Source organism: Equus caballus, chromosome 4 (genome assembly GCF_041296265.1).
Source record: "Equus caballus isolate H_3958 breed thoroughbred chromosome 4, TB-T2T, whole genome shotgun sequence".
In the NCBI taxonomy this organism is placed as follows: domain Eukaryota; kingdom Metazoa; phylum Chordata; class Mammalia; order Perissodactyla; family Equidae; genus Equus; species Equus caballus.
Window position 1 is genome coordinate 10,675,072 of NC_091687.1, and position 9,602 is coordinate 10,684,673.

Sequence of the window (9,602 nt, forward strand, 5' to 3'; positions counted from 1 at the left end):
AGTGCACTTGTAGCCTGTAATAATTCCATTTTATGACACTTTTTGAAGGCAGTAAAGATAGCATCCAATTAAAATTATTACTAGCACAGTTTTGTAGCCCTGTGGAGAACTGCCTCTCTGTCCACGAGGCACGGTGGTTATTTCTCTATATTATGAATACGACAGTGTCTTACCTTAAGTACTTTGTGCTCTTTTGTTTCTATTTTTCTAAAGACTCTCTGGGGTTAGGAGGGTAAAGAAATTTAGTCCCAGTCTTATGTCCCAGATTCCAACCATCACTCCGTAGACTAAGAAGTACTCTAAAGTCATACCAAGAGCCTCAACAAATATGCATCTCTATAAAATATAAAGCTTTCGTATATTTGCTTTATTACTATGAGGCTGAGGGCATCCAAAATAGATATTTCAGGCTAATCATGAAAGCTCATCTTTAATCTACTATCATCCAGGAGCAATGGATAGGAGCATTCAGGGAGGTATGGAAGTTCAGAAAACCATTCTTAACTTAGAGGCCTTTAGAATGAAGTAGCTTCGAAATACAATGACTGTGATGTCAACACATCAGGTCCAGAAATTAATAGCTCAGTTTTTGACTTACATGATGTTTTCCCCAGTGAGATTTCGGATGGTTTAGTACAATTGTAGCACAGTGACAAAGACCAGCAGAGTGAGCAGCCCTGCCCTCAGTTCAAATGCCAACTCATCCCCTCCATGATGGTGGGGCACTCAGTCCTCCTCCACCTGAGGACAACGATAGCAAGGGCATCCCCAGGTCCTAAATAACAAAGTATACAAAGTCACGGTAGACTGGCAACAGACAGCAAGACAAGTGGCTTAGAGACTCAGCATTTTAGAATCACCTTAGCTTGTTGTTCCATAATTTGTTTCTATGAACTTAGATTCTCAGTGGTGGCCCAAAGTTTTCCTGGAAATGAAAACATTTGGGTGAGATGAGTGAGTGTGTTTTCCTTGGCACTTGAGTCTTGGCTACTTTCAATCTGAACATTTTCCTGAGTTGAGTTTGAAGATGTATCTTTAAAAATCTTACAAGTATGAGACAATGTAGTACCTTTGACAGGCGACTGAAATGAACACGGGCTAAAAAAGTCTTCATTGTACACTTGACATCTATAGACTGAGTAGGTATAAATCAAATTTACAAAATGCATCATTACAGCAATCCTAACGTTTTCAGCATTTGGAATTCAACTCTATTATTACAAAGAATTGGTTTAATGCTTTTTAAGAGAAGATAAATTTGATGTACCTATATGCTATATGATTAAATGCTTTCTCTAACTGAGACACCAAAATAGGTGAAATTACTAAAGAAAAAACTTGTCCTGCTCAAAAGGATGAGATTTCTTAGCTCTGTCCCAGTTGTTGTGTGTGGTCCAGTATTCTTTACAGTTGAGTGAAAGCTTTGAGCTCTGTGGACACCAGGCTTCCCCAAACACTGTAACTTCTTATAAATCTCTATGGACCAGTGAAAGTCAAGTATAGATGACCCATCTGAATGGTTGTGGACAGGACTTTAGATGTGGCAACCACTCAGCTTCATGGAAATAACTTCTATTAGGAGAATTTCCAGAAGTTCTCCTAACGGTTTCCCATGGAAATCCAGGGGCTTCATTTGCAACAAATGAAGGCTCAGAGCCACATTTCTTTCTTTATAACCCTGAGCGAATACTCTCATTTTTCACCATTGGAGTTTGAACTTCTAAATTTAATAAATACCTTGGTAAGATAATACTCTGACTTCTTCTGTGGATCTAATGAGTAATCGCCGAAAGGGTGATTTGGTAAACTTTTTAAAATATTATTGAGCAGATAGAGAACTAATTTTGAATAAATCTGTATCGGTAGGAATAAAAGGATTTTTTTCCTTTACTACAGGCTTGTGTAAAGGAAATGGAAACTCCTATGTTTTTGAACTATTGTTTTTATCTCTACTAGCTGAAGGGTTTTTGAGTTTGTAGAACGTAGAATGTTTGAACTTTTGAAAAAGAACACAATTTAAAAGGAACTACAAAGATATTTAACTCTCAAAGGTAATAGTCTTTATGAACTAGAATACAGTGTTTTTGTTTGAAGATTATTAAGGGAATAAAGATCAACTAAATTCATATATGACAGCTTAAATTCTATTTTACAGTTCTTCATTTTCCTGTGAGCTTTGTCTTTTTACATTATTCAAAATCTGTCTGAAAAATATTAGTTTAGCACTATGCAACTTGGATTGTCAGGGAAAGCCAGTAATTCTAAAGTTTTTTTGCTAAAACAAAAACAAAAACAAAACTTTGAAAGATAATAGTTATTTTTAAACTGTACAGATGCTGTCACGTCTTCCGAAAAAAAAAATAAATGAAAGTGGCCTGTGCAGGTATATTTGGGTGAGGTCATTTCTCAAGATGAAAAAAAAAAATTAATAGTGCTGCAGGCCATAACACTCTGGACTAAAATTCTCCAAACAGTTCTTGCCAGGTTTTTCTCTAATATTGCTATATAATTTTTTTTCGCTCTTTTACTCAATTCCATGAAGTGGATTGCATTTCCAAAACCAGGTTGTTGTTTCAAGACAGGTAGGAGAGTAAAATATTACCACTTCAGAGAACTAATTTTGATTGCTCAGGGTTACAGGAGAGCTCGTGGTCTAGTGTGGATACCAGACGCTCGCCCCTCTGGTCTCTTTAGAATCTTCGTTAAGACTCAAGACCCACCCACCCACAACTTCATTCTCAGGAGGGATGAGAAGAGACGTTCCAAACAGAGATTACAAGCAGGAAGGTCTTCAGGGGCCAGGCAGCCAGTATAAACAAGTAAAGCAGACTTGGATATAAATCTCAAAGTCAAATTCTGAAAACAGAGTATGGGGGCCAGCCTGGTAACATAGTGGTTAAGTTCATGGGCTTTGCTTTGGTGGTCCTGGGTTCGTGGGTTTGGATCCTGTGCATGGATAGTAACAGATGTTAGCTCAGGGCCAGTCTTCCTCAGCAAAAATAAATAAATAAAATAAGATATTGTGTGGCTCAAACAAGATGCATCTATGAGTTGAATTTAACCCTTAGGTTCCAAGATGGATATCAATCCATACTCTATGTTTTTGTTCTAACCCATCCATCACGGGCTGTGCTAGAATCTAAAACTAGAAATATAAGAGTATGTTGGGTTGGGGCAGATCAGAAACATAAATCGAAGCCACTTTTTTGGGGAAAAGATATGGTCTAATCATTCCTGGTAGGAAAAACAAAGCACGATTTTAATTTCAATATGTAATTTTGATCTCGATAAAAACCCCATGAGCATAAGAATGGTGACCTTCCTCCTTTCTATGACCTTGGAAGTAGCTTTTCTTGAGATTCCTCCTTGGGAGATTTTATTTGACTAGGGAAATTAGAAACATGGTGTAAAAGCCCTAATGTGTATATATTCCTGTGTGAGTGACCTGGAGATGAGCTGGGCGTGGCTGGAGCCTAGTCATGGTGCCAGGGGAAGAAGAATCCTGAGGGTTTGAGGCCTCCTTCTGGTTCTGACCCTGCTTCTAACTAGTTGACAACTTTGCACAAGTCACATCATTTCTTTGGACTTCGTTTCCTTCATCTGTTAAAAGTGTGGTCTATATGACTTTTAAGATCCTTGTCAGGCCTATGAGTCTGATCTAAATGTTGATAGGCCTCTAGAACTTTATTGGCTATTGAAAGCCCGATGGACCTGAAGATTCTCTCAGTATTCTTCAAGGTCAGGTTAATTTCTTCCCACTCAGCTGGGTGGCAGATTGGAAAGAGAGTGGGGACAAGCGTAAGTGGGATAATGATAGCAGAAGCAGGTTTTATCTTAGCCAGAGAGTCCAAATTAAAGTCAAGTTTCTATCCTCAGAGAGTCACCGCTGTAAACTCTGGTCCCAGATTGCTTTTCCACACCTAGACATTAGAGAAGCTTAAGAAACCAAATGCTGCATTTAACCTTGGCCTTCCGCATACTATCTTGCATGGCAGGAAGCAAGATAATCTTTCCCTTTTCTTGTTGTAGTGCGTGTTTTAATAAATAACAGAGGGAGAGAGAGATCAGTGGAAGCTGTTAGTGGAAGGAAAGCTATCTGTGCTTGTATGAGGGATGAGGGGCATGGCCACCTCCTCAGAGGTGAGGTTGCTTGAGAGAGAGTGCAAAATTGTTCTCCACCACGTGCATTTGCTAATGTAAAAGTCTTGTTACAACTCAGGCATCCGGGGGTAAAACCGCATCCAGATTCCATCTCTGCTCTGCAGTGGGCCCAGCATCCCTATCTTCTCGTTTGGGATGTTTTCCCGCTGGCAAACTTTCAGTACTAAGTTTCAAGTGTGTGGATGATGGAGAGGGTGGTACATTATCACTTTTTTTTCTAAAGATTTTATTTTTCCTTTTTCTCCCCAAAGCTCTCTTGTACACAGTTGTATATTTTAGTTGTGGGTCCTTCTAGTTGTGGCATGTGGGACACCACCTCAGCGTGGCCTGATGACTGGTGCCATGTCCGTGCCCAGGATCCGAACTGGTGAAACCCTGGGCCACCGATGTGGAGTGCACATATCCAACCGCTCGGCCACGGGGCCAGCCCCACATTATCGCTTTTTAAAACAAAGAGCCCAAACTCTTGAGAAGTAATTAGACCTATGTGACTTTCATCCTGTTTAAAGCAAATTGTCTGCAATGATGGATCCTTCCCGTAGAAACGGCCCAGTACCCTGACTCAGCCCCCTTTCTCCTCAGAGGTTAGCCTTGATCAATTTAACGTGATTTTAGTCAAAACTCGGTGGGTCTAAGAGCAATCCAGGCCATGAGGACTTCTTAAAAACTAGAAGAGTCCAGACAAAGTGAGTAAGGCTTCCTCTTGGGCTAATGAACCAAAGGAAAGTTCATTATTATGGATGAGAAAATTTATCCAAACCCAGAGTTATCATGAAGGTTAAACATAGCATACTGATGAAAATGCTTTGTATGCTATAAATTTGTGAAGCAAATGCTGATTATACTACATATATGAAAGAGCATGAATTTATTTCTGCTTATACTACCATCCAGTGGAGTGAGGGCTTCATTCATGATTCACTCATTCACCAAGAGGTGGGGTGGGAAATGGGAGTCCCTGTACCCAACCGTGCTCAGCACTGAATAAAATAAACAAAACATATTTGCCCACATTCTCTGCAAGGAACAATTTTTCCTTTTATGAAAGAAAGAAAATATCCTTAAAAAACCCCTCAGTTCCACATTACTGACATTTCAAAGAATTTATTACAAGCATTTGAGATCCAGGAGGAACAACAAAGTTTATATTGCTTTGAGAGTGGCAGGGGGAAAAATTAGTTTACCAAGAATATACTTATCCACTGTGGTGCTTCTTTGTCGTTGTCTAGATTTACCATTCCGGGTACTGCTTTGCAGATTAGTCAAATCATTTCGAAAGGGGGTTAACAAAGCAGGTGGCACATTCATGCCACTAACTGTGGAAGCTCACATCAAGTAGCAATAGCTGGAAAGGATGCTAGACTCAAAGAGGGGTGGAAGGATTCTTGCAGCATTTGAACAGGGTAAGTTATAACTTCTCAAGCAAACTGGCACCGCTCTGATCATGGGGAGGGGACACATCCATGGCCTGTCTGCAGTGAGCTCAGCAAAGAGCCTGGAGCCACACACACACCAGTCCCATCACTGTCTGTTGGATGTAGCCGATAAGCGAATCCCAAAGTGTAGTTCAGAATGCTTCTGGAACAGTTTTGCCTCCATGTGCATGGATGCAGCTTTCAGTGGCAATTTGAGACTCCCAAAATGTGCTGGCTAGCACTTCACTCTGAATGAGCAAAACATAGCCAGTATTTATGTTAACTTAATACAATATTCTTGTGCTTTCATGATCAAGTGTTCTTCCTCATATTTTAGCCTCAATTTATTTCCCACAGGTTTGGGGTAAATTTTCCACGGGCGTTTAAATTAACTTCCCAAGTACAGACTTGCAAGTGAATATTCTCCAAGTCGTAAAGAAAGCACTTTTATCACTATCTGCAAACATTTATCAAGCCCCTATGGTGTGCCCTCTGGCCGTGCGGAAGGTTTACGGAACAGACAATGTGGTGGCTTAGAGAGAGCATGGTTTTTGGAAGCTCACCGGCCTGAATGCTGGCTCTGCTGGGCACTTGGGTGAGGTCAGCCCGTCCTTCTGAACCTCAATTTCCTCATTGGTTGGAAGGTCGATGTGGGGATTAAGTAAGATGACTTATGTGAGAGTATCTAATTCAGTTCCTGATAGAGAGCTGGCACTCAAAAACTTTCAGGATCCTGCCTGCCTTTTCTCCTTCCTTGATTATAGATATTATAATCTAAGGAGGAATATGGGACAAACAGACCCACTTGAAGTGGAACAAAAGGCAAATAGTCATGGGAATATATAAATGCACGCATAAATTATGCACCACACACTACAGAAAACCCCTTGGAAGCTAGAATGAGGTTAATAGTCACACATGCATTTTGTAGCATTGAGTCAGAGAGGTTATGAGGATTTCTGAGGAGGGGGACCTCGAAGAGGGATGGCAGAGCACATGCAGCACAGGACACGCCTGCACAAAGGGCTCAGAGAGGTGTGGAGAGCAGGAAGAAAGAGAATTGTAGCAACATGCTCATTTAAACTTAAAGAATTCTCACTTCAACGCACAGAACTTCAGTTTCTCCATCCATATTATTAAGAACTAAAAATTGTTTTTTTCCTTCTAAATTCCCAAAGTTGTGGTTCTTAGTGTGTGGGTGTACAGGAAGAATCTTGGCGGTCCCAGTTCCGCCACTAACTAGCTGTGTGACCTTGGGCAAGTTGCCTAATCTCTGGGACTCAGTTGTGTCACTTATTACATGAAAAGTTCATATTAGACGATCTTTAAGTCCTTTCCAGCTCCACATTCTATTTATGAAATAACACAAATAAGGTGGTTTGATTTCCATGGAAAGAAAGAGCTATGTATACACAACACCATAACCCAAAGCACATATGCAATACTCATAAATACACCTGCTAGTATTTGGCTAACATTTGCAGTCTGTTTTGAAATTTACAAAGCGTATTTTTGTATACACTATTTCATGCGTTGGCTCCTAGGTTTGCAGTTCTACTTGGAATCATCATTATCATTGATCAACTATATCTACGTATCATATACTCTCTAAGTACTTCAACCTCTTATTTTTTCTTCACAACAATCCAGAGGAGGTAAAAATTATCTGCATTCAGATCTAAGGAAAGTGAGTATCAGAAAGCTGAAGCAACTTCCTCAACATCACTGTCAGACTTCAGAGTGTCTCCGTTTATATTTTACTGCCTCTGCAATGTTCATTTGGGTTGTTGATGAAATATACATTCTTATTTCTATATTTGGCTGCTGGGATTTTCTAAGGCAGCATTTCTCAAAGTGTCTTCTACAAAAAAAAGAAATTTTACTGAAAACAGATAGATAGAAAGACAGATGATAGGTAGGTAGGTAGGTAGGTAGGTCAATAGATGGATTAAATGTTCGATTGATCGATAGATAGGAAGATGCTGCACATTGCATGTCCCTCCTAGATATTTATCAATGAACGTTAGAATACTGAGAGCTAAAAGAGATCCTGTCTAATGTCTAATTAACATTATTTGACCTAGAAATTCCCAAATTTATGTAACCAGTGAACATTTTTTTCATCTAATCCTAATTAATATCCCATGGAAAATCCTTCAGGAACCGCTGCTCTAAGGCGTCTTTCTCTAATTATTGTAGCATCTACACAACGAAAATAATCTTTCATTTCCTTCCCTAGAATATCATGCAAAAATCCACAGACCAAATCCAATGGGCTAGACAATGGAGAAAAGAAAGCGTAGAAGGTTGGGGAAAGAAGAGAAGGAAAAACTCAAAACTAAAGCAAGAATAGGGAAAGCCAAAAGCAAGGATAGTCCTTACAGGCGGCAACGAGCAAAATCACTTGGTCAAAAAAATAAGGGGCGGGTCTGGTTAGGTTACCCCTCATGACAGTTGAGTTCTTGGAGATCTTCTTCAGATGGTCCTCCCTGCTCTCTCTTCTTCATTGCCCCTTGTTTCTCCCGTTCACACACCACTGCACCTGGTGTCATGCATCCCCAGGGCAGAGCATGGAGAAGGGACAGCAGGGTACCGACCACCACATAGCCCCTGGCAAACCCATGGAATCAACAGGACTGAGAGAGGGCATGCCCTCTCCTCACCTCACTTCCACCCTCCTGTCTTTTGACTGAGGAATTTCCAGTGGTCAGGAGATTCCCCAGTACCCTGACAACCTCATATCCACCCGTGTTTTAAGAGAGGTTGGATTGCAAACAACAGGTCAAGTCAGTCTGAAATCTGTATGACAAGCCGAGGCTAAGTCCTCTAGAGGATCAGGTTGTCAAAACTCAATGTCTGTGGGGCACTGTCCTACTTATAATGCTCCTTTCCTGGCTCTTTTTTCCTATTTAAAAAAAAAAAAAAGACCGTCAGAGGGGCTGGTGTTTTTCTTCTCTTTCAGCCTACACTGTTGAGAACTCAACTGGGCAATCTGGCTTAAATCCTGGGGCCCTGTAAATGCAGAGATGAGACAGAGAAAGGTGCCGTGTTAAGAATATCCATTTTGGAGTCTCTTCTTTTACGCGTAAGAGAATCCACATGGCAAAGGTTCAGGTGTTCCTCGGAGTGGCCATCGACTAGAAAGGGCAATTCTGTGTCCTCAGCCGCTCAGTGGGGATACCTTTGAAGGCACAGAAGAATGCAGCAATGGAGGGAATGCTGTGCGTTTGTATGCTGACAGCTCTGTTCTGGGAACTAGTGATTCTGTGTCTGAAGGCTCGGTTGGGCTCCAATCAACGCAACCTTTCCAGCTTGACACCTTTTGTCTGAACTGTCATTTGACAGATATCAGCCTGGTGCCACCACTTAGTTTTCTACACTAGAAGATATTTAACTGCCCTAAAAAGAAGTAAAGCTAGAGATCTCCTTCTTTTCTCTGCTGGACTCCATATCCTTCTAGAGGCTGGCTGCTCTTTCCAGAGTTGAGCTCTCAGTCCTTGCATTGTGAGGTTACAAATGTGGCATTTAAAGAAACAAAGCAATGTTGAAGGGTTCAGAGGGGAGAAGATTTCAGAGAAACCCTCTCACTTCCCCCAAGGAAAGCTCTCCTGAGTCTGGTTGGCTTGGAAACTTCTAATTTTTAAATCAGAGGGGAAATAATCTTGTACTCCTATGTAAGTTTCTAAAATTTAACATTCCTTAGAGTAGTTACCACCTCCAGTACTCTGCGTCCCATGGAAGGAATTTGGCCAATCTCGAGCTAAAACCAAATAGTCCTTGAAACCAACCTGGACAAGGCAGAAAGTTAGAAAGCAGAACGCAAAGATAGAGTATTTTCCAAGCTCCCTGCCTGTAACAATCACATTGAATTCATTGTAAACTTCTTCAAGTAACAAGCTACATATCATTTTCATTGCCAGTGAGCCTCCTTAAGTGATAAAGTGGGTATCTTCAAACCAGAAAGGAAGGCCTCCATGTAATCAATCATGGCAGGGCCCATCATCTCACTGCCTTTCTGACCTCCCT

The 9,602-nt window shown here is 40.8% G+C and overlaps 1 protein-coding gene across 9 annotated transcripts in view; it reads left to right on the plus strand.

The window, feature by feature from the left end:
• The window catches only part of POU6F2 (POU class 6 homeobox 2), a 459,268-nt gene that overhangs the window by 336,828 nt on the left and 112,838 nt on the right, over positions 1-9,602 (plus strand). The gene's annotated exons all lie outside the window — the stretch shown is intronic.